We start from the raw sequence: 27415 nt of genomic DNA on the forward strand, positions 1-27415 counted from the left end.
TAAGTAACTTAATGATACTGGCAATATAATAGCTATAAGAATGACTTAGGTGCAACCACTGCTAATAAAATGCATACAGATAGGACATTGAGAACACCTAACAGCAAATACCATCAGGAAAAGAAAAGACACAAAACAAGCTTTCATTGTTGAAATAGGTTGTACAATTAACATTAGTATGAGAGCTAAGAAATAAAATGCCTGGCTAGACAGATGTGTTCAGAAGGTCCAGTAGTTAGATGGCTAGGTCCATTTAGTTCTGTACTGCATATCAGACAGTAGGATCAGTATACATATAGCACTTCTATTACACAAGTCACTTCTGGTCTCATTATAGGCTAGTGTAGAAAGTTAGTGTTAGGTATAGTGAAGCACACAAGGGAAGAGAAGAAATTTTCAGGTATCATGAAGGTAACAGTTGATATCAAAGCAGGTGGGAGGTGAAATAGCTTTGTGATGCACCCAGAACCATAACATTTTCATTGACTCGCCTACCCACCATTGTGTCATCTATGTAACTGAGGTGTATTTTTTTTTCTTTCTGCTATTTGTTTTATATTTCAAAAGTGACCTGTCAACAACTACTGTACACAATTACAGAACACATTTATATCACAGCAATACATAGACATTGTATCATGTTTTTGGTTATGTGCATTGCAACAGTAATGATATCTTCATATATGAAGCAACACACCCTGCTGTAAGGAATTCTAAGATCACATACAGTCTTTTAGCACTTTTATTTCTTTCCTTAAAGACTTCCCCAAAAAATGGCACAAGAACAAATGTAATTCTTAAAAAGCCAAAACTAAAAATCACATGAGGGAGGTGAGGTCAACCAATAAAAAGTCTAGTGTAAATTATAGTGCTCTCAGAGTTGGTATATATAATGCAGGAGGGATGGGGTGCAGGGGGGCTTGCACCCCTGGAAAACCATAAAAACATGTCCTTAAGACTAACAATTCCCATGGCAGCTTCACAATTACAGCCTGAGGGTCTGATGTCATCTCCTATTTCGAATAATTTCAAATACAGACATTGAGGTGATAATTTCTGACATTCTGTACAACTGACATTACTAAATTCAACAAGTAAATTTGACCAACTCAATAGATTTTGTTCTGACATTCAACATTTTGATAGTAAACCTATATATATATATATATATATATATATATATATATATACATACATATATATATATATATATATATATATATATATATATATATATATATATATATATATATATATACACACACACACACACACACACACACACACACACACACACACTTGTTTGAAGAACAGAAAGCTGAGACCCACTTCAGCAAAAGTGTACTTTCGCGTAAATCAGTTAACTGCAGCACGGTACAGTGGGGATAAGGAAATATACCCTTTTTCTCCACTGAAGTGCAATCTCAAAGTTAGTATATATAAGTAGCGGAGGTGTGTCCGGCAAAGAGAAACACATTTTTGCAGGGGGGCAAGCCTGCCTGCACCCCCCACACCCCCACTACTTATATATACCAACTCCAAGATTGGTATATTTCCTTATCCCTACTCTACCATGCTTCAGTTAACTGATTTACGCGAAAGTGCAATTTTGCTTATGTGCACTTTCGCTGTAGTGGGATCTCGGCTTTCTGTTGTTTGAACAAGTGAGTTTTCGAACAACAGAAGTATATATATATATATATATATATATATATATATATATATATATATATATATATATATATATATATATATATATATATATATATATATACATATATATATATATATATATATATATATATATATATATATATATCTACACACACACACACACACACACACACACACACACACACACACACACACACACACACACACACACACACACACACACACACACACACACACACACACACCCACACACACTTACGGGTCTATATTAGAACATCGAAGTTTCAAAACTTCGAATGTTCTAATATCGAACCCTATTCAGCAAAAGCTGCAAACATCGAACATACAGAACAGCAAATTTTTTCCTAGGGAAAAAATTTGCTGTTCCAAAACACACAACACAAGCACACCAAACAAACAGCAATCCACACACATACACCTAAAATCTTAAACTTAACCCTACACTAAACTATACACACACCACTAACTATCCACTTACCTTAACCCAAACCCTAACCCTAAGGTCTGTCATTATCGCACACTCACCTCACCCGCGCCCTAACCCTAACTCACCTACCCCGCCCTAACCTCACGTCCACACAATTGCACACATACCTAACCCGCGCCCTAACCCTAACTCACCTAACCTGCCCTAACCCTCACGTCTACACAATCGCACACATACCTAACCCACACCCTAACCCTAACTACCCTAACCTGCACTCATTCGCACACTTACCTGAACCCGACCTGTAACTTTCCATCACCGCACTGAAAATACCAAAGAAACAGAAACAGACATCTGAATTCTTTCCCTAGGAAAAAAATGGTTTTCTGTTGCTTCGATATTTTCAGCTTTTGCTGAATAGGGTTCGATATTAGAACATTCGAGGTTTTGAAACTTCGATGTTCTAATATAGACCCCCACACATACATACTCAGGCCACTTCAGAGTAACTGCCTTTCTTTTGAAGTTATGGATTTTTATACTTACATATGATGAAGATTTCAAAACTCAAAACTGTGACCCAAAATATACACATTAGTAAAAATAATTTCAACATGGATTCAATGTAATTAATATGATCAGTTCTTATAAACAACATTATAGTATTGCATAATGTAGGTAACATAATTCATATATTTGCTTGCTATACATCAAATACCAGTTATGTAAGAATTCCTCCCTATTGCTGAAGGCATTAACTTCTCATGTCTAATGAGGTAACAGTGTCATTCCATTGACAGGTCGAGGTATCCACCAATAAACTCACAACTGCAGTTTTAGATATCAAAGACCTCCCACTATTCAGTCAGTAACTTTTTTTTAATTTCAAATGCTGTAATTCACCTGTAAAACTGCACTACTGGGTGATGCAGTTCTAATCAAAGCACACCAAAAATAAATGTTATAGAAGTGCTTTTCTAGGAGGTTTAGTATTCAGTGTATGGCCAGCCCAACAGAATAAATAAAGCCAAAGCATCAGCAGTGATCCATAATGCATATAAAGATCTATATGCAAAAGTAATCCTGTATAGGCCAGATTCATGTTTGCCATTGGCATCATTTGTTCCCCAAATAATTTTCTTAAGAAGGAAGAATATTAATACTAAGCCTACATACCAGAACATAATAAACACATTAATTACAATTTTAAGTTTCTATGTAACTGAATTTAACTCTATCACATTTGGAAGCAATTGCTATGCAGGTAGAATAGCCTTCATATGAAGCAGAGTAAACACATTGACTTATTTGTACATTATTAGTACATGCCTACAATGGAAGACCATGGAAGAACAGTAGATACCTTTTTTTCTGAAGTGTGTGCCCTCTCTAAATCAGTAAGAATTAATAACTTCGAGATTAATCTCCTGCTTAAGAAACTGAACCTTCCCTTCCCTCTACATCAGTCATGTCGTTCAGTCTATCTTCAACACACCCCATACACATTCAAACCTCAGGCATAATCTAGCATGGATTGTGATCTCACCATTTCATATAGAATTCCTATAAGATGTTTCTAACTCTAAGCATTGTAAAGTCCCAAGGGAAGATGTAATTCATTGGCTAAGTATACCTTTGATACAACTTCAGAAGTAATCCCTGCCTTCCCTTCATCTCACCAAGAATTATTAACTGATGCAAATAAGTTATTAGCTCAACACAAACTGCATCTAATTCTCTAGAAGAGTTTGTCTTTACAAACTGACTTAGGGATTTAATAATATTAGTCATTGTATAAGGTAACTGAACATATTTTAATATCCACTCCACCAGGCTAGAAACCCTGCTTGTTTGAACAGTTCTTTTTATTTTCATCTAACCGAAGGCAGCACTAGTAAAGAGCCATAACAAAATTGGATCAAGGGGCGATAGTTATTATTAGCATATAATATGCTGTATAACCAGGGTGTGATCAACTTATCAATTTTTTTGACAGGCAGGCATTCAAAAGGTGGTGTGCATATTTGTGTGTGTGTGTGTGTGTGTGTGTGTGTGTGTGTGTGTGTGTGTGTGTGTGTGTGTGTGTGTGTGTGTGTGTGTGTGGCTTCTATGTGTGTGAACTTTGTCTGTCAGTCTATCTTTCAAGAAATATAGCCCTATTCAACATTTCCTTCTCTGATTTGTGTCACTTAGTGTTAAGATATGCTTCAGCTGTCCTGTGATCATGATGTGGTAAGCTAAAACAGAAAACTACTACTGTTTTTTTAGGTTTAAAGATTACTTATGATTAAGCTGCCTATCACTCATGCTGGAGTAGCATTTAAGTCCTTACATGTCTTATCATAAATGGTGACAGCCTGTGTTATTTAAGCTAAAGGAAGTGTTATATAAATTAAAATAAAGGAATGAACAAACAGGAGACATATGCTTGTTATATACATAGAACACAGAGCTAGTTTGTATTAAGATACCCTAAAATGTTTTTAAACAAACAAGCCAGTCTGTAGAGTGTCCTAACTGCAGTGCAAAGTAATTTTGTCATGTTCAGAAGATATTTAGTAATCTCCACTATAAATGGCTATTTGCTTAAGATATAGATTTTGTTTCACAGTAGAGCCTACAAAGCATGTCCTTCTCATTTCATATTAATTTATTAAAGGTGTAGCTTATTAAAACCTCCCAAACACTGCTAAGATGAAGTAGATCATATAGATTCAAGCCATTGTAGATAAATATCCTAAATGTTTTGTTTTATTGTCTGATTATTTTTAGTAACTTTGATGTGCCTTATAATGAAGTCCTGTAATTTATTCATGTGTCTGGGCACTAAAGATTGAGACACATCACAGTCTCACATAATATCTTGGTTTCCACAGAGACTGGCTGCTAACACATTTCTGTACAGTTGTGCATATTCTTTAAATGTCAGCAAGATAGACTTGTTGACCTTTCACTGATTCAACATTCCCCTGATTGGCCTTGGTACAGTAGGGGGCACTGGGCTGAAATATTAGAATTGTTACTGTCTTCATTTTACAAGGAATAGGCCAACTATACTATGCAAATATATGGACATTCTGAAAAACTGTGGATGGTCTGCCTTTAGTGTTTTAATTAATTTGTTTTCTCCTTTTTTAATTTTTTTTTTTGCCAGCATTTGCGCTATGCGCCACTTGTCATAAACATGTTTAGTTATGCTCAGCTGGTTTGCACGAAGAGCAACAGCACACAAACTGGAGGAATGGACCACCCAGGTTGTTGTAGATACAACCCAGACAGCCACACATATGAACTGGATGCATTCAATTAATGATATGATGCATTGCACAACCATGGTAAGTGGTGTTGCGCTACAGTTAACAGTGAGAACCTTACAATAACTGCTAAGATAGCAAACAGCCATCTCATTCATCCTGTGGCAGCAGGTGTTAAGCATAGGGGTGGACTGCAGATGGTACAGGGTTCTAGTACAGGGTATGCAAGGTTTGTTTTACAGTTGTGAGAGTGTAGATTATAGCAATAAAGTGAAAGACACACAACTGTTTTTTTTAAATATTCTTATTGTAATAGCTGCAAGTGTAGGACAACCACATATATGATAAAATTGATTAGCTCATTTACACAAGAAATGGAGAAGAAAGGAAAGTGGTGAAATGGAGAGGAATCAGGGGAATGCCCAAAGTGAAAACAAGGCAGGAATGTACAAGAAGGATGTAGGAAAGAACCATAGCTATCCATTTCTTTGAGAACACAACATACTAATTTGGCTGCATTTGGACTGTCAGTTCTAGAGAGAGGGGTGACCACAACACAGTCTGTTGTATTGAGAATTTGATGGAATCATGTGTGTGTCATGAACACACATGTGCACAATGGAGACCTATGTACTGGACATTTTCTTTTTTTTGTGGGACAACTGCCCATTTTTTTTTTTTTGAGAGAGAGAGAAAGGAATGTTGGGGAAGGGCTGCAGGAATGTCTGGGTTAGGAATGTTGGGCAGGTAAGGAAGCAATTGTAGACAGACAAGACAAACAAGACAAGAGACAGGGATGGTGAAGGACACATGAGGTGGCTGAACACCATGGATGAGGTGAAAGTGGGGATATCATGAGCCCATGGGCATCAAATTGAGTGACAGTGAGAATCAAGTCCTCATCCACTGGACTGTCTTCACTTTTGAATCACTGCACCGATGGCTGCAGTGTCTAATGTGTGTCTCCTTGTGCTATTTAATACAACAATGGCCAGCAGTGTCTCCAGCTGCATAGGCATGCAACAACATTGAGATGCACAGTCCTATGCACCATCTCTGGCAGTTCTTCACGTGTGATAATCTCACCCCCTCTCCCACTGCACCCAGAGAGAGCCACAGACTTGTCCTCCAAGGCAGAACTAGAAAACCAGAGTAATGCATGCATACTTCCCTATTACAGTTAAGAAATGAATGCTCAATTGGATACAGCTGTAAAATTCATGAAAATATCCAAAAAGGGCCAAACAGTTACCAGTACCAGTTACCAGTACTGGGGTCCATTAATACAGCTGTAAAACGAACAAATAAATGCGTCATAACTTTTAATGCTAAAATAATCCCACTCTTGGGAGGCATACATTTCACATCTGTCTTGGATTCATGCCAATCTAGCAGCAAGTGTTTGTGCATTCAGTGCACAGTCTGTGACGGCTCTGGAAAAAACAGAACACAACAGAATACCATTAAGCATACCAGTCCTGACAAATCTAGCTTTTAACTTTGATAAGTAGTCTCTGTAAGTGATATTTAGACATATGTGGGGTGCCCCCAGTCCTACATTCCTTGATCTAACTGTTGAGGGTATTCCCCCTTCCTCATCCTGAGGTCCCTGTAGTGGTCCTTTCATTGTTCACCAGTGCAGGGCATACTGATAGCACTGGTCAGAGCCTGAGCCAGATGATTCCATGCTTCTGCCTTGTACTCTGAGCCTTGATAATCCCTCTGCAACAGCTTGGGCCCATGTTCATTGACTAGGAGTCCAACAAACACTTTGGACTCCTGGACACCACATCTTTGAACACAGAATCTGAAAAACTCTCCAGGAACACCAGCCATGCCTATCACAGATCAAGACCAATGTAGAATGATGTTTTCCCACTAACTGCAGGCATCACACTTACTGTGAGTGTGCACTTTCTAGATGTGCAACATTTGAAAGTACTGCACATCACTTACTATCACACAAACATTTTGTGTGACAATATGTGCTGCAGGAAAGTATGTTTTGTGATGGCCAATAGTACTAAATGAGTACATCCAGTGTATGTATGTGGCTGTCTTGGTCCTGTCTGCTGCATGGGTGGCCCATTCATGCGGTTTGAGCACTGCCATTCAACATGCAACTGTAATGCGCATAGGCAAAGCTGTTTGTGCTAAGTGGCACATTGTGCAAACAGTGCTCCCCCCCACAAAAAAAGAAAAAAAAGTATAAAAAAATGGAGAATTAGTTGAAATGAGGAAAACCAATCTATAATATACACAGTAGAATCTGTTAGTACACATGTGATATGACTACATAGGTCTGGATCTTGACTATCACTGGAATGCACTATCACAAAACAGAAGGGAGGACTTATCCATCTTTGCCCCACAAAAACTTTTGCAGCAAAAACATGATGTAATTCCTCACACAACCAAATGCAACTGAATGTACACTATCAAAGCATGACCAATATTTGTAAATGTATTCTATGTAATATATTTGGATATGGTGTACTTACTGGTCACACTACCTGCAATGATTATTCCTTGCAAATATATAACTGTGCTCTACCTTTCTGTGTTTCTTGGTCATTCATCAGTTATCTGACCAGTACTCAGAGACATGCAGTGTGTAAGCCAGTCTATATAATTTACCTTAAAATGTGTGAGAATATTCACTGGGGACAATAAGATATACAGTTGCCATCAAACTAATGGAAGGTTGAATGCCAGAAATAAGCATAGACTGCTGTTTTGGGGTGAGTAGCAATGCTGGGGTCCTGTCATGGAACATACAAAGGTGTAATGCTCTTTCAAGGGTATTTACCCAGGATGAGCAACTGTTATGGCACAAACAAGGCTATGTTGCTCTTATTACTCTCTTTTTTTTTTTTTTTTTGCATCCTACCAGTTTGATCATGTGAGGGTGATGATGCCAGAAACTTCCACGTGACCCATTCCTTTCAAACTTCTCTGTTATGATTTCCCATTTCAAATGTATGTTGCTAAACTGAAGGCATGCAGTGATCAACATTATTTTGAGGAGGTATCAATGCATGAATCTTTGAGGTCTGAGGCTTACTACTTGCTAATGGAGGTATATAAGTCAAATAAGTATTTTTTGTCACCTGCAACATTAATTTCTGTACAAATATCCCATCTTGTAGTTGCTTACTCTACCAAGTGATGAAATACAAGAACATGTCATACTATTATTATACAATAAAGTACATGTTCAGGACTTACCTTGTAAATGCTGGGGTTGACACAGTGTTAGTTCAGGGATGACTCTGATGCAAGGAGTACACAGACAATATATGGGAATGTAAAGGCTGTGGCTCTGAGTTGAGGCTCATGGACATTGCAGGGTTCCTGTATTGTGTTCCTGTCTACCCTGTACCACTCTACAATGTCTATGTCATGTATTTTTGATAAGTTAAATGTGGCCTGAAAACTCTTCTCTGTCTCAGCCTAGGTTGATTGGTGGCAGCAGCATTTCCTGGAGCACATACAAATGAAGTTAAGAAGCAGCAGAAGCTCCTAAAGTTCTATCAGTGTAGACTTTATGTGTCTGTACTCCACTAGTTTTGAAATCCACAGGAAAAAACAGCATGGAGTCTAAATAGTTGCTTTATAACTTCATGACTAGCTAAACCAGATTGGTTGATTAGCATGCAGTTCAGCTGGTTATGCATCTCTGAAACACAGCCTAGACAGATGCAGTCCATTGATAATCTAAATTATAAAAAGGCAAATGTGTAGCTCGCCAGAATGTTGGTGAATATACTTGCTACATGTTCAGCAAAGCAAACTATTTTCCAAGCTATCTTTACAGAGGAGTATTGAACTCCAGCAGATATGCTGTCATTTTGTTTTACCTATATAATGCATATGCTAGAATACATTAATGAATAATGTGAAGGAAAGCCTTTTACACTGTTATCTGTATGCATTAATTCAAAGTGTACTGATGACATGGCCATGTTTGTCAAGCCATTTCAGAGGTACAAATGATTGACAATACATGAAAATAGTAAGATGTGTGATATATATGTAAAAATGTTTTAGGGACAGGTCCTTTGAATGCACGTTTAGCATTTCTAATGTGTTTTATTAGCAAAATGGTTCATGCACCTGTTCTTTAGTAGGTGGGGGAAGCAAAGAGAAATTACTGTTATCTCACAAACTAGAACAAACTGTTCTTTTGAGTGGTGGCACAGTTGAGTTACTGCTATGGCACATCCAGCGATATGTTGCCCTTGCTACTCTCCTTGTTTTGCATCTTGCCTGTTGTTAGTATTTCACATATGTTGTATGTGTCATGTTTTTCCAGTGGATACAACTGACTGCTTTACTTAACTGTTTTATCTGGTAACAGTTACTTTGCAGTTATGTGATAGTTATGTGTATTATAATTTTGTTGTGTTTTAAGACTCACAATGTAATTGAGGCCCAGACCCCCCTCCCTTCAGTGAGGCAGAAAACACAATAATGGTGGATATGTTAAATAAGTATGGTGCTTTTCTTCTTGGAAGGGTTGCCCCAATATGCCAGACAGGCTAAGGATATGGCAGCAAATTGTTGATAACATAAATGCCATGGTCAGCCATGGCGGCACTTATAAGCAGGTGTGCCACAGGGCCACTGACATGCTCACATTTGCACAGAAGCATGCAGCTGCTGTTGCCCCAGATCAGAGGGTAATTGTAGGTGTGTCTGCTGCAGAACCACCTCTCACCCCCAGTGAAGCATTCCTAGTGAATCTTCTGACATAGGACAACTCACAGCAGAGTGGCTCACAATATGTCCTTGATGTGGGTGCAACTCCTTCTCAGTCCCAGGAAGAGCTTCCAGGTAGGCTTTGTTATATGACCAGTTCAACACTGCTGTATAGTACAACAATTGAAATAAAAGTTACTTCTGTGTGACTTGTGTTTTTGTTGGGAGGGGGAGATTAAATATTAATTCAGTGATAAGCCCAGTTTGGAGTTGTCAGCCACGTACTTGTTAAAGTAAAACATCATGCTGATTGAGAGGAGTACATATAGTACCTCTTGTCTTACTGTTAAATGTAATTATGTTGGCCTTATCTCTTGTTTAACTTCTTTCAGGACTGTCAGGAACCCAACAGCATTGGCTTCCTGCAGGTGGTAAGCCAAATCAAGTTATTTCAGTACTGCAGATCAATTTCTATAATCTAATGTGTCATTGTAGGCCTGTTGTGCATATTGCTGTACTGTCTGTAATACTGGTAGCTCTGTTACTTGTTTAGCATATATTGCACCATAGTAGTGCCGGTATTACTGTATGCCTGTGTTTCCCACTTTTTATCAAAGGTGATCATGACAGTGGGAGTGTGGACCCTCTGCCACCTGATGTCAGTGCCTCATCAGATGCTGATGATGATGGTTGCAAAATTGAGGCACAGTCGGGGGGGGAGTCCATAGGTTAAATCTGACGCAGTGGTTGACATTCAGCAACCCCCTTCATTTTCCCCAGACACAAGCAGTATTCATATGCCTACCCAGTCCACTGAACCCACAGATATAGGACAGGTGGAAGATGATGACAGTGAGCAGAGAAGTTTGGCTACTGCAACTTCAATGCCTGTTGAGTCTGGCCAAAGTCAAAGTGTTAGTGAGGTGCCACACAGGATGGTTGATAGGGGTGCTCGGAGGGGGGCCTGCTGTTCCTCCTACATCGGTTGCAGGTGTCTCTTCCTGTGTCACTCAGTGTATGTTTAGTGCCATCAGAGAGGCACAGGCAGATTCAGAAAGGTGTTCCAGACAAATTCTCAGGGTTGTGGAAGGGGCACAATCTGACATGCATGACTACCTCCACCATGTCGCCAATTCCCTGGATTGGATGAATGACATGTTGGGATGAAGGGTGTCTGTGACTGACTGAGGGGTATCTGTCATGGAACAAGCAGTGTCTGTGATGGAATGTCTGCTGGGATGGGAATGGCATCCTCATGGGCTTAGGTTAGCATAGCATCTGCTGAGTCCCAATGTGGCTATTCCTGATCATGCTCCCGTAGTGGCAGTACTTCTGCTGGTCCATCAGGAAGATTGCCGTCTACATCCAGACATGGCAGGCCATGGGGGTCATGATCCTGGACATTGCAGTGAAGGGACTTCATCCAGCAGGCATCCTTCACACTCAGGTGGCAGCACTCTATCTGACCTAGGGCATGGAGGTGCTAATGCAACTCCTGGCAGAGCCATTTCCAGTGGTCTGGGGGACAACAATGAACTGCCACCTCTACCATGCATGGCTCACACCTGTCCAGCTAGCACTGAGCATGGCTGTGTTCATGCAGACTTTCACACACCACTTTGACATGGAGGACTCCTACAGACACACACAGCCTTCCTGCTTTACTTTCTTCCTCGCACACACTCACCGACCTTTTGTGTCAGCCTGGGCTTCTTGTTCCTCCAGCACCATGTGCAAGTGATGATAATTGTGCCATATCCCTGTATTCTCTTTTTTGGATTCAGGTATACAAAAACGTTGCGTTTGATGCACAAGTTGCATAGCTAATTAGTGCCTAGTATATCTGCATTTGTGTTGTTGAACTGATAATTGTAACTGTCAGTTATATTTGCCTTGCCAAATGTTACTGTGAATTACATCATCATGACAGTACTTTCTAGTGTATTCTTTTATAAGGATTGTGAAGTCAGAAATGCAATGTGTGACATTACTTTATAACATTTTTCTTCAATGTGTTTCAGTACATATGCATGGTGCACATCATAAGACACACCATTACATGCAAATCTCAGGATTGTATGGTGGAACAGTAATAGAGTATAATGCTCTCTCTGGCAGAAACTTCTCAAGATGCACACAGCAGCTGGAGAGATCACAGGGCTTTCTCATTAAGATAACACAAGGCTTACTAGCCATGCCATGATGTACGTGGGTAGATTAAAAACATGTCACTGTCATCTGTTTGGTATCACATTGCATTGTAACTGATTATAAGCCTATTACTTTTCATTTAAACACTTGGGCTTCAGGCCAGTTGTCTTACAATTGAAGGTTTGCAGTCTACACTCTGGTGGTAGGAGAGAGTAGCGTCTGCCCTTCTGAGCAGGGAATTGCCCATTGAATGCTTACTGTGGCTGTTGTTCTAAGTCTCTTAGTAATCGTTTAAGCACTTGGCCTCTAAACCAGTTATTTTACATTAGGAGGGTTTGTGGTGTAGACTCCTGTGTCAGTGGGAAATAGCCTACACCCTTCTATGCTGGGAATTGCTGGTTGAAGGCTTATTGTGTCTGTTATTCTGAAAGTGTATTAGTTCTGGTTTAAGCACTTGTGCTCCATACCACTCATTTCACACTAGTAAGGTTTGATGTCTACACTCTTGTTGGAGTATTCTACTGGATTTATGCTTCATTTAAAATGTTTGTTTTTCTGTTGTGATTATGATTTTCTGCACTTTGGATTTTTAGGATGTCTGCTTTTTATATCATAGGCTAAATTCAGCCTTGATGAAGTTAGACTGTTTGGCATCATTAGATGACTAAAACCAGCTTTCTTACATATAGAAGGCCCCCCTGCACCCTTGTGGTGGAACTATGCAGCGAAGAACCCATATGACTTGGGGATTGTTTTACTTGTTTAAGATAGTTTAGTTTAACTTCACTTGCATTACAGCAATGTGTTTTGGGGTATTTCCACTCAGTTTACTCTAGTTGCTCACAGCTTGCACTGTTGCCCTGTGAGTAACTCAGGTGTGCATTGTGAAACACTGACACATTTTTGTAACCCTAGTTCTCCATAGAACAGACACCTGGTCTATCTAGCCCACTCCCCATTACTTACTATAATATATGCTTTCCATAATGGATGGACAGTTTTCCACTATGTCTCCAGGCAGCCTGATGAACATGTGCATCCTGAGTCCACACAGCAATTGCCTCATATATACTGATAACTGTTTACTGCTAAAACAAACTACTACTACATGTGAGAGCTGTATATATATATATATATATATATATATATATATATATATATATATATATATATATATATATATATATACATTATAAATTTGGAATTGATTATTTCACATAACAACAAACCAGATATCAAACACGTTGTAAAGACTCACAAAACATAAACTCACATAGTTGGAGGAACTTGATAGAAACCTAACTAAAGATTGGAGACCTCCCAGGGGCAAGCCTACTGCACACAGTCCAGACCCAACAGAATCCACTACGCATAATAATACACATAACAGTGCCTCAGCCAATAAGCCCCTCAGGCAAAACATGTTAAAAGCAAATGTCTTGCTCATAAACAACTCCATAGTGAGGCACACAGATGTTTCCCTCACCAAGCTGGACAAGGAGAAGGTCATAGTCAGCTGTCTGACAGGTGCTAGGTCCATCAGATCATGCACACACTCAAGTATCTCAACTAGTACCGTTATGATGCTGTCAAAGTCTATGTTGAAGTAAATGACTGGAGCTGTACCTCACCTTACTATATGAAGGTGTTTTCCTCCACCAAAGTGGCCTTTTTAGGAAATGTCAGAAGTAAAGTCCCAATGTAAAAGTATCCACCACAGACAAACTGAAGGTTATCCTGCTTAATGCATGGAGCACAAATCAAACTGCACTCACTGGAAGAACTTACCTTGGCAGATGCCCATGTCTCTGAAGTCACACAGACATGGTTCAAGGCTGCAGAGAACACCCTGGCCATGCAGGAGTACAATGCCTTCAACATGCTCACACATCAAAATGAGCATGAAATAAACAAAGGTGGAGGTGTATACATCTTCATTAAAGACAAATACTTTGCAAGACTGGTCAAAGAGTATGACTCTGTAGCACTACTCCAATTTCAACTAACTGTATTTAAATCCCTCTTCCATATCATTGATAGCTACAGTTCCCTCAGCCTGAACCACAAGGACCACTCTGCTTTCTTGGACCTAACTGAATCCCTCACTAGATAGCCAAACGCCTTAGTCATGTGTGACTTCAGCTAACCTTCCATCAATTTGCAGTCATATATGTGCACAAACACACACACCCTAAGGTTTCCAGACTTTGTTAATACACATGATGTGTAACAGATAGTCTGCACCCCCACAAGGGGCTTGAATGTCTTAGACTTAATACTGGTCAACATACTGGTTCTCTGCACTAACCCCCTGTGTGTTGGCTCCCCTGGTCAGGTCAGTTCACAATTCAGTCTTTTTACATTCACAATCATACCTGACAGCCCTGAAGAGCAATCTATAGGCTTCTAACCGGTGCCATAAAGAGTTGCAAACCCCCTGCTACTACTCTCAACAATGATTGCTTTACAGTGCACAAATGGCCTGTATAAACAGCTATACAAATGTATAGCATTGGCTGAACACGAATGGAACAAAACAAGTTCCTCACCAAAAACAAACCATCCTAGTGGGCATTGAACATGCACAGATTATACAAATTGTACAAAACACAAATCCAAAAGCCGCTAGGGATGAAGCTCTCCCAAAAAAAAGCAAAATGCAGTAACAAAAGTCCAAACTAGTGAGCGCTTTTGTGCCTCCTGGCACTTCTTCAGGCAATACAAACACTGCAAAAATTGCTGCAGATATATGGTTGGTTGGCTGTGAAATAATGTGGGTGAGGCAACCCTTTTTTATTGAGATTTTTGCAGTGTTTGTATTGTCTGAAGAAGTACCAGGAGGCACAAAAGTGCTCACTAGTTTGTACCTGAATAAAAGTTTTGTCTTTTATTTAATATGAAGAGAGCCATGTTTATTTACTCCCAGTTTGGACTTTTTTATACAAATTGTATCAGAAAGCAATAGGGAACTGACTCAGCAGAGGAAGGACAACGTTCACAGCTTGAACAGAGAAATTAGCTGTCTTAAAAAGCCCTCTAAAACAATGTACAAATCTAAAGTAGCATCTCTAGCTAAAGATAATTAGGAGGCATTCTTTAGCTATGTCAGACATCTAAAAGTGAAGGCCCAGCTTCGTGACTAATTAGTAGAGGGTGGTACCACTCATATTGATCCTGAGGACATCTCCAACCTGCTACCAGACAGTTTGGGGAAAACTTCATCCCCCTGTCCCCACCAGACATATTCAAAGCATACTTGTCACCAGTAATCTACCTAGTAACTTCCTATGAACCTAAGGTGTCATCTGCCTGGGCTCCAGGCCAGTCTCTGATCATGGCTTTGTGGGATGGATGGATATGCAATGATCTGATATAGCTGATTACATCAGTATTGTCTGCTGAGCATATGGTGATAGTGTCCCACTTGCCTATATAAAAGGATCTCTGTAATGGCAAGTAGCATCTGTCTCACACATACACAGTTGACTACAGTGAGAACAGAACTGTTATCTATCTAAGTACACAGACTACAGAACACAGTACTATATGCAAGTGTCTCAGCACATTTGGTTTTCCCATTTCTGCAGGTCAACTTATAGTGGATAACATCAGAAGGTCATATGGGAGTCAAAAGGTTGGGAGGGCTTTATGAAATGATGTGTAGGCTTATGTAGGTATGAAAAGAGTAGCAAGCAATGCCACTGGAAAAGTAAATGTAAAATGGCACATCTGTTCTGCTGAGTAGACAGACACACACTCACCCAGTTGACTGCAGTGAGAACAGAACCCATATCTATCTAAGGTATACAGACTGCAGAACTTGGTACTTAATGCAAGTGCCATGTCACAAGTTTGGCTTTTTTTAATCAAAACACTTTTAGTGAAGAACTTTTTTTTTTAAATACATCACATTAGATATTGTTAAACAGAAAAAATGTATATATGTTAAATTGATCAGACAATTGGAATGAATATCAAAAACATCCAAAACCTGGAAAACACCAAACTATTTACAAGGGTGTCCAGCTAGATAAATACTTTTGATTTTACAGTTCAGAAGTTTAAGTTAAATGGTATTACAGTCAAATATTTAAAGTATCTCCATAACTTTCATCCAAGCATTGTAATAGGAGATAATTCTTTCAGTTCTTGTCCTAACTGTAGCCATATCCATTCATGATACATTAAGGGTGATGTTCTTGAATTCTATAAAGGTGGGAGAAATCTCACTTTTCCACTTAGTAGTAATAGTTTTGTGGGCAATATTGTATTGAATCCAAAGTAAACATAATTTAAATTTAGGGACACATTTAGGAATAGGGGTATTAAACAGAATCAAATACTTGGTCAACTGAAAATTATCACTGAAAATGACTTGTAAAAAATAATTAATTTTCCCTCAAAAGATTTAAGTAAGTTACACTCATAAAATATATGTTGCCAGTTAGTAGTCATCTTTAACTTGCATCTGTGGCATACTCATTTTGATTAGATACTAATTCCATTTTATGAGGAGTAAAATAAATTTGATGAATACATTTCCATGAGAACAATTTCCATTGTAAGGATAAGGATGTTTGCATTGAGGAAATTAAGATGAGTTTTTTTGTCATCTTCAAAAGGAGGTTGATTATTAATGATTTTATAATAAATCCAATAATTTTCTTTAAAATAAGATTTTATGTTTCTAATTAGTTTATACAATTTAGAAACCTGACCTTTTCCTTGAACAGTTTGAGTACTCATAATAATTAGATATTCTGTTAATTTAGGAATGCTTTCCCTGTATGGTGAATACATTAATTTGATTTTAATTATAAAATGATTTATTTCATGAAATGCCAACCTCTGCTCATTATCTATATTAAAATTATTCATAAGCTCTTTCATATTATGTATCTTTCCAGAGTCCATCAAATGGTGCCAAAATATTACATTTTCCTTTTCATAATATTCATATTATTATTGATAAAAGTGTCTAAAATATTAGCTGGGTAAGCAATTGGGAACGATAGAAAAAAACCTGTCTTTAATATTGTAATTTTTATTTATGAAGGATCTAAAAGAAGACATTGCCTTAGATATAGATTTAGAGGGAATAGATTTATTTTTGTTACCTTGAGTAAACTCTTTCACCACCCAACACAGTCTATCTGTCAAAATATTTGTATACTTGAGGATTAAAAGAAAATTTTTAATTTAACCATATTTGTTCTTGAAAGTGTTTCCATCTTGCTGAATATGAAAAGTTTGACCTTAGAGAAAGTGTTCTGAAATTAGATGCTAAGACATACATATCAAAGTCTGGAAGGTTAATTATTTTTGCCTCCCAGTCTTTTCTAATTCAATTATTGTTTTTTTAAGGTGCCATAAAATTAGCATGAGTTTGTTAAATTGATCAGTGTACAATTTAAGAGGAGGTAATAAAATGGCTTGAACATAATATAATATGTTTGGGAATATAATCAAATAGCTATCCTTCATTGTGAAAAATAACTTATTCAATTTCTCAATGAGGAGTTTAATTTTATTTAAGATATTTCTAAAATTAACACCAATAATTTCATTTAAATAATTGGTTAAGATAATACCCACATTTTTAATTTTATCTGTAGCAATATATTTAGTAAACTATTTGTTTATGTCATTCTTATTGAAATTTATGAGTAAAATCTTAGTCTTATTTTCATTGAATTTAAGCCCAGACATTTTCTCAAGTAATCGATAATATCCATTAAATGTTGCAAAGAATTATTATGATCACTCAATTTTAATAAAATGTCATCAGCAAATAATGGAATCTTTGACAGTAAAGTGTCTGTAAAATGGATTCCTTTAATGTTTGGATTCATTCTAACACAATATGCAAATGGCTCAATGACTAAAGCAAATAACAGAGGGGATAAAGGAAAACCCTGTTTCATACCCTTAACAATTTTAATTGATGTAAAAGTACTTGTCCATATCTTAATATAGGTTAAGGAATTTTCATATAGTTGTTTAATTAATTGGATAAACTTATGTGAAAATCCATATTCATCTAGAGCCTGAAACAAATAATCAACAAGACTGTATCAAATGGGCTATTTATATCTAAACTTACTATAGTCAAAAAATATAATTTACAATTAATATAATCAATTAATGTTGGGATACTTTTAATATTATCATATGTGTTCTATATTTTATAAATCCAGTTTGGTCTTCATCAATTAATAATGGGATCAAATGTTTAACTCTATTAGCATATATGGCCATAAACATTTTATAGTCAATGTTTAAAAGAGATATTGGTCTGTACGAAGAGTATTTTTTAGGATGTTTGTCTTATTTTAGCATTGGATGTATTAAGGTATATTTCTAATTAGGAGGGATAGTATTACTTTGTTTAACTGAATTATATACTTTTAAAAGTAAATTTAACACTTCCTTGGGTAATAATTAGTACATGTCTGGGATAATATTATCAATTCCAGGTGCTTTATTTAACTATATTAATTTGGGACTTAATATTTCTTATTGTAATTTATTTATCAATAACTTCATATGCTCTTCTGTTAATTTATTCTTGATGTATTTTTAAAGAAAGTTTATATTATCATTTGTCATTGATTTTCTATGTTATTAGTGATAATTAAGGTAAAGTGTTCTTTAAATATTCTAAAATACTTTCTAAATCATAAACATTTTTTTCTTAGCACCAGGGAAATATAATTACTTAATCTGATTAAAATGCATAACCTTTTTTGTTCTATTTGCTATTTGTCTTTGATTTTCAGGGTTCATGGAGTAAGAAATTAGTTTAATTTTTTCTAAGTTGATCACAGTTTTGTGATGTAATATCTGTAAATAACTTTTATCTCATCATATTCCTCTTGTAAACTAGTGTTTCTTTTTAGGATATCAAGCTTCAGTTTATCCAATTTCAGTTGTAAATCTTCAAGTTTTTTATCCCAACACTTTTTCTTATTTATAAACCAAGCTAGTATTTTATCATACAAATAAGACTTCAACAAATCCCACACAAATATTTCTGATTTATCAGCAGTATAATTTATTTTCAAAAAAGTTTGAATTTTCTTAGCATTATATAAGCTGGGATTCTTGTAATGTTTAGAAATTGTTTTGGATTTATTATTAAATTAAATGTCATTGCATTATGTTCAGATAGGGAGCATGCAACTACCTAAACTCTATCAATTTTAGAAGAAATGTTTCAAGAAATATAAACACCATCTACTCTTGAATGAGTACCATGGCAATGAGAATGGTATGAAAAAATAGTGAGTTAGGGTCAGCAAAATCATTAACGTCTATAATATTAACAGTACTGATAAAGTCTAATAGGCTTTTGATGTGGCTGATTTACTAAGTGTATTCATTGCATTAGTATCGTCATCAGATAAAGTGCAGTTATAATCTCCTGTAAGTATTATATTCCCCTTAAGAGTATTGTATAATATCTTCTAAATGATGCTTGATCATTTTGACTCCTAATCCGGGAAGCCAGTATAAGTTAATTAATGTATAAAGTTTGCCATTTATTTTGAAGGACACTAAACATAACATACCAGAATTATCATGACAAGTGTTTTTAATTTTAGGCATTAAAACAGAACTTCTCCACAGAAGTTCTACACCTACCTTTTTTTTTTTTTTTTTTGATTATGATGTGAACGTACTAAGACGGAGTAGTTAGTTCAGTAAAGTCTGTCTATATCTCCCTGTATAAATGCATTTTCTGAAGAAAAACAACTTGAGCATTAAATAACTTAAGATATTTAAAAAGACATTCCCTCTTGCAGCTGCTGTTTTGACTATTAACATTAATGGAAACACATTTATTACACATATTCTGATTAGTAGCATATTTAGTGAAATCAATTATATTGCTATATAAAAACTTGTCTAGATTTTTAACTGCACATATAAAGAAATAAACAAAAAATACCCCCCTTATTTATATTTAACTACCAGCGGGAAATAAATATCGAATGAACCAATAGGGAGTTTATGGAAAAGAAACATTAAAGTACCCTTATGAAATTGAGATGTATAACACCACTGAATTATTGATGAAAGAATAAAAAAACATAAAAAACAAAATGTGTATCTCAAATTGCAACAAATATAAAAGTTGCAATCTATAAAATGAGAAGAATCTTATAGCAGTACATACTTGCTTCAATTAAACAGGCTTAAAGAAAGTTTTTGATTACTCAAGTATAAAATAAATTTAAGTGAAGGAGCTCTTATTTTATTTAGGAGGGTTCCTTAAATTAGTGCAATTGAAAAGATAATTATTGGCTACTGTAATTTAATAAGTACTACTACATACGATAAAGATGCCAAATAACAGATTAGAAGTAACAGTGAGCAAATTTCCAAATTAATCAGATATGTTTTTCCAGCATTAGGAGGCTATAATGAGATTCACTCATCAAAGAGTTGTGTAATCAAAGTAGCTGTCACTTTAAATATTAAGGTATTCAGCTACTGCAAGTCAAATAAACTGATAATGTAAAAGAGTGAATTTTTATAATAAAAGTTGTGTTTCTTAATACTATTTAATTTTATTAGTGATCCCCTTAACCAGAACACAATCTCTTTAAAACAACTAAAAGCCATATAGTATTAGCAAAAATCAAAGAACTGCCATTAGCTTGTCTGTGAATTGGGCGTGTCTGTATTCTATTACATCTATCAATGGTACATTATTACTCATTATTGAGTTGCTTTTTCTATTTTATTTCCCTCGTCTGTTCATTTTATATTTTTTATTATTGTTAGTCACTCTCCTCTCCCCTCTCTGTCATTTCTTTCCTCCTTTTTCTTTATTTCCACTATGTTCTTTTAATCTCAGTCAGCTAGGAATAATTACTATTCAAGATCAACAGAAAACAAATAGATAAAGGATTATAAGCATATTATCATAATAAAAATAACTAGTTGGCTGTCAAATATCATAATTTCCAAGTCCTTTTCTTTTACTCATCATTAAATACACACCAACTTATACAAAGAGCAAGTATGATGTACTAAATCATATTGAGATTAAAAACCCCAATGAATCATATAAATCTTTTTAACTTAGAAAGTATCTATTGTATGGGCACAATGTCTTTTAATCACATGAAGTGAATTTTTATCTCTTTAAAAAAAAAAACAGCAGGATACAGAAGCGGCTCACATCTAACCTTTAACCCCATTGATTGCATCATCATGGAGCTGCACTGCTCTCAGCCAAGGCTTCGTATGTTCACAAAGGTAGATTATATAATAAAGGGACTGTTTACAATAAAAAAAGAAGAGGATTGAGACAAACTAATTCATCCATGCTCGCTATCATGGCAGGAAGCTGAGAATGGTGTAAGTTAGCATTTTAAAAGTTTAAAAGCATATTGCAAGCAGAGAGTGAGAGAAACAGTTCATCTAACAGCAAAATGTAATAGTTCCCTAGTTCCTAGTCAAAGGTATTCACCTTTTTTTAAACAAACAGATTTAAATAACTAAGTACATTTCTAAGGCTATAGCTAAGAGAAAGTAAGAAATAAATGAAGAAAATCAGAACTACCCTAAAAGAAAATGTGTATCAATAAAAGTAATGAATAATGATGAACAAATCAAGTATGAAACTTTAAAGAAATAACTAGTGATGAAAGAAATCTACTTAATACAACTATTAAAGTTCAAAGATATGTACAAATACAGTTATGACTATGTTTGAAAAGCCTCTTTAAAAATAATCACTCTTGTTTGACTATCCTATAAAAGAAAATATAGTACTAATAAAAATGATATTGTTTACTATTTGAATTATTATTCCCCACTTCTTTAAAGAATCAATATAAATGAAATTAATAAGGAAAGAACTAATGACACGATCTAGTAGTTATACTATAGTGACTGAAGAATAGTACATAAAGACAAATATAAGGAGAGAGAAAAATAAAATATTACATTTTTAGCTTGTTTATACTTTGAATGTGTACTCCATGAGAATGGAGTATTTATTTTTAAAACAGTAGACTGACTAATCATCTTAATAGAAATTATTATAACAAAAATGAGTTCATTTGTGTATAGTAAAGGTGGCAGAAGGAAGAATAAACAGTTTGTCTTTTAATTTCTTTTTTTAGCTTCAATCATTTTCCAGCCATTCTTCTCAGCTTGTTTCTTCATTGCACAGGAGCTCCAAAACAAGCCTTCTGCTTGTTCTAAAATGTTGCTAGATGTTAAAAATGAAATAACTGAATCTAATGTATCAACTATCTTGACTCCATAAGGTAGAAAAACTTTGTCTGGCTGGAAATAGAGGAGTTTTAACTTGTTTCTTTTTTAACTGCTTTATGACAGAGATGAACTCTTTTCTTCTTGAAATAACTGTAGAGGAATAATCATTGTCAAATCTTATTATGCGGTTCTTATATTTAATTGGAACATTTGATCATACTGTCTTTAAAACAAGTTCTCTGTCTTGGGAAGAGAGAAATCTTATTATTACAGATCTTGTTTTGGAGTTTTTTTGGTGGAAGACAAAGGAGATGCTAAGGACCTGTGTGCTCTTTCAATTCCAAATTAAGGAGCTTCAAGTAGTTTCAGAATATCATGAATCCGGGTAGTAAGCAAATTCACCATGTTGTCACCTTTGGTTTTCTCTTTCAGACCATAAATGCAAATATTATTTCTCTGACATCTATTTTTAATATCATCAATCTTTTGTAGCAAGAAAGTATTCTGTTTTAAAAGAAATTCCACTTGTTCTTCTTCAGTAACACTTCCCTTTGTATCATTTAAGGGCTCTTCGATGCTGGATATCTGAGTTTTCTGTTGTAAAACAATCTCTTTTAGTTGATCCATCTGATTTTTATACTCTTCTTTAAAGGTATCTAATTTGTTGTACATTTTATCTGTTTTTATCGATAAATCATGTATAGTGGTGAATAAGGATTGTAACTTTCTTGAAAGACAAGTCTTGAGAGTTGTTCTTAGAATAGCTCATACTGATGATCTGTGAGAGACTTTATTGCTTATAAATGACAGGAATTTGATACAAAACAGTTCCAAAAACTGAATATACACTTTGGAGGTTCTTAGTCAATGAACAGGAACACAAAATTGAAGTCCAACTTTTTAAGTAGTTGAAAATTCATGACAGAAATATGTTTAAGACAGAAGAGCAAAGAAAAAGTGCTGTTAGCCTGTCACCATTTTGGCCATGCCCCCACAGCCACAGCAGGTTGTGAGGCCTGCATAGGCACATAGATTCATAGGTTCATTTGATGCCAGTAGCATAACTGTACAGAGTGTCCTAGGTGTGTAGAAGCCTAGCTGTGTAAAAACAGAAGTAACCTTATTGAGCATATTTGGATATTTGAGTTTAGCAGAGCAAGGTTGTCAGCACCACTGACTGGCCATGTCCATGAGGAAGCACACAACACTATATATTACACTTTGTAGTGTAGTTGATATATGTATGTAAAAAATACTGAGCCTCCAGGATTTTATTGCTTAGGGGGGTGGACAACACATGTATGTATTTTGAATATATGACATATACTGAGAATGTGTCCTGAAAAACTGATCATATGTACAGAGGATTAGCTGAATTTGATTGTCACTTCCAGAGAGAGAGAGGTTGCAACAATGTAATCATGCTGTATAGCTAATTGGACTGAATCAAGTATGTCAAGTAGACATGTGTGATATGGAGAGCAATGTATGGGAACATTTCTTTTTTGGGACAGGTGCCCTGTTAGGTTCATAGGTTCATATGATGATACTAGGCTAGTGGTTCTGAGGCTCTTATAGGCCTAGCCAAGAATTTTTCCCATGTTTCCTCAAAGTAAGCACTTGTTTGCCCTGTCCATCAGGGGCATAGGTGGGGTCCCAGGGGTGTATATTCTGTTTCTTATCCAGTCATCCAGGTTCTTCTTAAATAGGGCTAGAGCGGTACTCTGCTTGACATGGAAAGAGAGTCTATTCCACAGATGAAGGAGTCTTTGGTACACAAATCTATCCCACCAACAAGTTCTATTAATGTCACAGACCAGGTTAAGGCCTTGCGTGCGGGTTGAATGAGAGAAGTTTCATTTACAGATATGCAGCATCTCCGGCAAGTCTGGTTCTGTCACAAATTTCCTTTTACTTGTTAAATTACAGCAAACCTTCTGATGTATACTGTCATCTCCTTACCCATTAAGACTTATTGTGATTAGCCAATGAGCTTCAAACAATTAACCTATCCACCTATCCCATTAACCTCACTACAATCATGTTTATTCCACTATGTTAATGCATAGAGATTTCTCCTGAATCTAAAACACATACTTATCTTGTGTTGTCCTCTTGTTTGGCTGAGTTATTTATGCAGCTTCAGTAGTTAACACTATCCTTTGGCAATCTTCTCTGTCCTTCCCTCAATAATTTATCTTTCTGCATTCTTTATTTGCTCCCACTCCTCACACTAAATGTTTGCTTAGTTGATTACTAATAAGTCTTTTCAAGGATGAATGAGAAACATCTTTATTATTCCACCCCACTCACCCATAGTTTCTCTCCTTAAATTCTCTTTCTTCTCCATAAGGCAGCCACACTGAAACTGTGAATGTGTTGCTCTGGTTTATAATATACTAAGTGGCCCGACACATTTATCCTGATCTGTGTCCTCATAAATATTTTATCCACCTTTTGAACTACTCCTTTTAACTCAGTTTTTCCCACTGCACTGCTGCTGTTTCACAAAATTGCTGTTCTTCCTGCAAGACTTGTTATTCCTCCACCAAACCTTCCTTATACCATTGTAATTGCCACATAGGTCAACTAAGATTACCATGTTTAAAATAACAGTAATACATTTACAGTTCCGTCACGTTATAAAACTGGTCTACTGCCTTTTCAGTAATATGTCAGACATGCCAAGGCAGTCCAGTCTTTCTCAACCATTTATATGACCCCTTCTCATTTGCACCATGGCCATCTGATAGTACCAAGCAAGAACCCACAAGTACTCAAGGGTGGTTACAATAACTCTGGGTACTTTGTTGCATTCAGTGTTTGACAATAACTTTTTGGGGATTAAAATTCTACTAAGCTATCAGGAAATATCATTGCACCAAATTTGCAAATTTGGCTCTCTACCACTTTGGAATGGAGGCATCTTTGTCTCCCGGCTACTACCATATTATGAATAACATTTTCTTCATTTAGATGTGGCACAGTGGACCCTGAGGATTTGATTAGCTTTATCAGCACCTCCAGTGATTTTTAAATAATGTGTAGCCCATTTCAATCCAGCCAAGGCAGAATTCCTCAACAGAGTAATTTACAAGGTCACATAGCCCTTTCTTTGGACAAATCACTATCAAAAGCCTACATGGATCAACACCTAGCTAAATAAAAGGAGCATGCATCTTCTACATTTCAAATTCAATGTGCTTAAATGTGTATTGTCATGATAGGACAATGATCATACCTCTCAACCTCTTAGCTCAATAAATCTGGACAACGCCTGGCAGAATGGGGAGACAAATGCTCAAAAATATGGACAGGTTTTAAATATTGTTCTTATAAGCTTAGAAAGTAGCTAGAATAACAGGGTTTATGTTAAAATGCATTTTCTAAAGGATATGAAGTCAGAACTTAAATGTATGTTGTCATTTAGTGACTTCATTCCTCAGATCATCCCAGTGATGTGCCAAAAAAACATATATTTTATGAGGAGCAGACCAAACATTTGAGACAAAAATCTGGACATTTTGCGAAAATCTGGATTGTTGAGAGGCATGGCAATGATCTGCACTGATTATCCTTGAGGTCACAAAATTTGGATGGAGAAGATTTCTGCAGGTAGCCATTTTTAGTACAAAGAAAAAAAAAACAATGCAAGTCTCTTATCAGTACCATTTCTGGGGTAAACATGGATATTTGACAAGCCCTTTAAACATAATTCCTTAGTAAGCTGCATTTTTTTTGAATGTTCTGCATCTTTAGACAACAATCAAGAAACACAAACTGTGACTGGATAAGACATGAATAGTAGGTGGTAGTAGCTGATTAAAAGAGCCAAGGAAGGTTAGTGTAGGAGTAGGTCTTCACAATGAACTTGGGATTACTACACTGCTGGGAGTCAGTTTGTAATGCCAAGTTCAAGAGTGAACAAAAACTAAGAGAGTAAGCAGCAGGTCAGGTGATTTTACCATGTGCTGAACAGTAATAGTCACCTGTTGTCGCCGATCAAAAGAAATAAGTGCTAAAGGATTGTATTTATATTTCATCTTGCCCTTGCTTCTCAGTGCTATCATAAAGTTGTTCGCTCACCACAATCTCATCTTCAGTGTGAGATGAGCTAAAAGCTTCTCAGCTGGTTAGGGGCAGGATAATACTCTTTTCTGGAATAACCAGGTTGCTGATTTGGGAAACATTTCTGAGGAACTGCCTTTAGGTAATATGGATACTATATTTTGCTTTACAGCAAGACCAGGGGTTGTTTAGAATATGACAGCCATTGTAGGCCCATAAGGTTAATACAAAGATGAATGTGTGTTGGCCTCAGTCCATCTTCCAGTTGTTTATCAGGGTATAAACAATGCCTAACAAGAGAATGCCTCTACCAATATTTGTCTGATTTATTGTTCTTTTCCCTTGTTTAACAGTAGGATAACATGCCGATATTCAGTCAAATGAAGGGTTTATCAGTAGTCAAGTATGCTTTTCTATTAAGGACAATGAAGTTTTAAAAAAAAATTTAAACTGTCTCTCTTCAATATCTCTTAAATTTCTTAGCTGGTTGAACAGCTGCATATTTCTACTATTTAATTAATACCACACAAAAATATTTCAGAACCAAAATAAATAAATAGAAATTCTGTCGTACTACTTGAGGTACCAAAAAATATTCTATTTCTACTTTGAAAACTGTGCAAAATGCTTGTAACAAATGTAAATACCACACTGCTTCAACCCTGACTGCAAATGCAGCATTGGCATCATCCAACAGCTGTTTCTATATATGGCTGAACATTAAAGAGTCTGCTGTGGATACCATTAGAATCATCCTGTCTAACTGGCATATCCTTAATTCAGCTCCTATTCAGTAATATGATGTTCATCATATAGAGTTTGCAATTCCACATGAAACAGATACTTCACTTTATGTGAAAATTTTAAAAACCCCATTAAAAATTGA

Source organism: Protopterus annectens, chromosome 4.part0 (genome assembly GCF_019279795.1).
Source record: "Protopterus annectens isolate FY-2018-M chromosome 4.part0, PAN1.0, whole genome shotgun sequence".
NCBI lineage: Eukaryota > Metazoa > Chordata > Ceratodontiformes > Protopteridae > Protopterus > Protopterus annectens.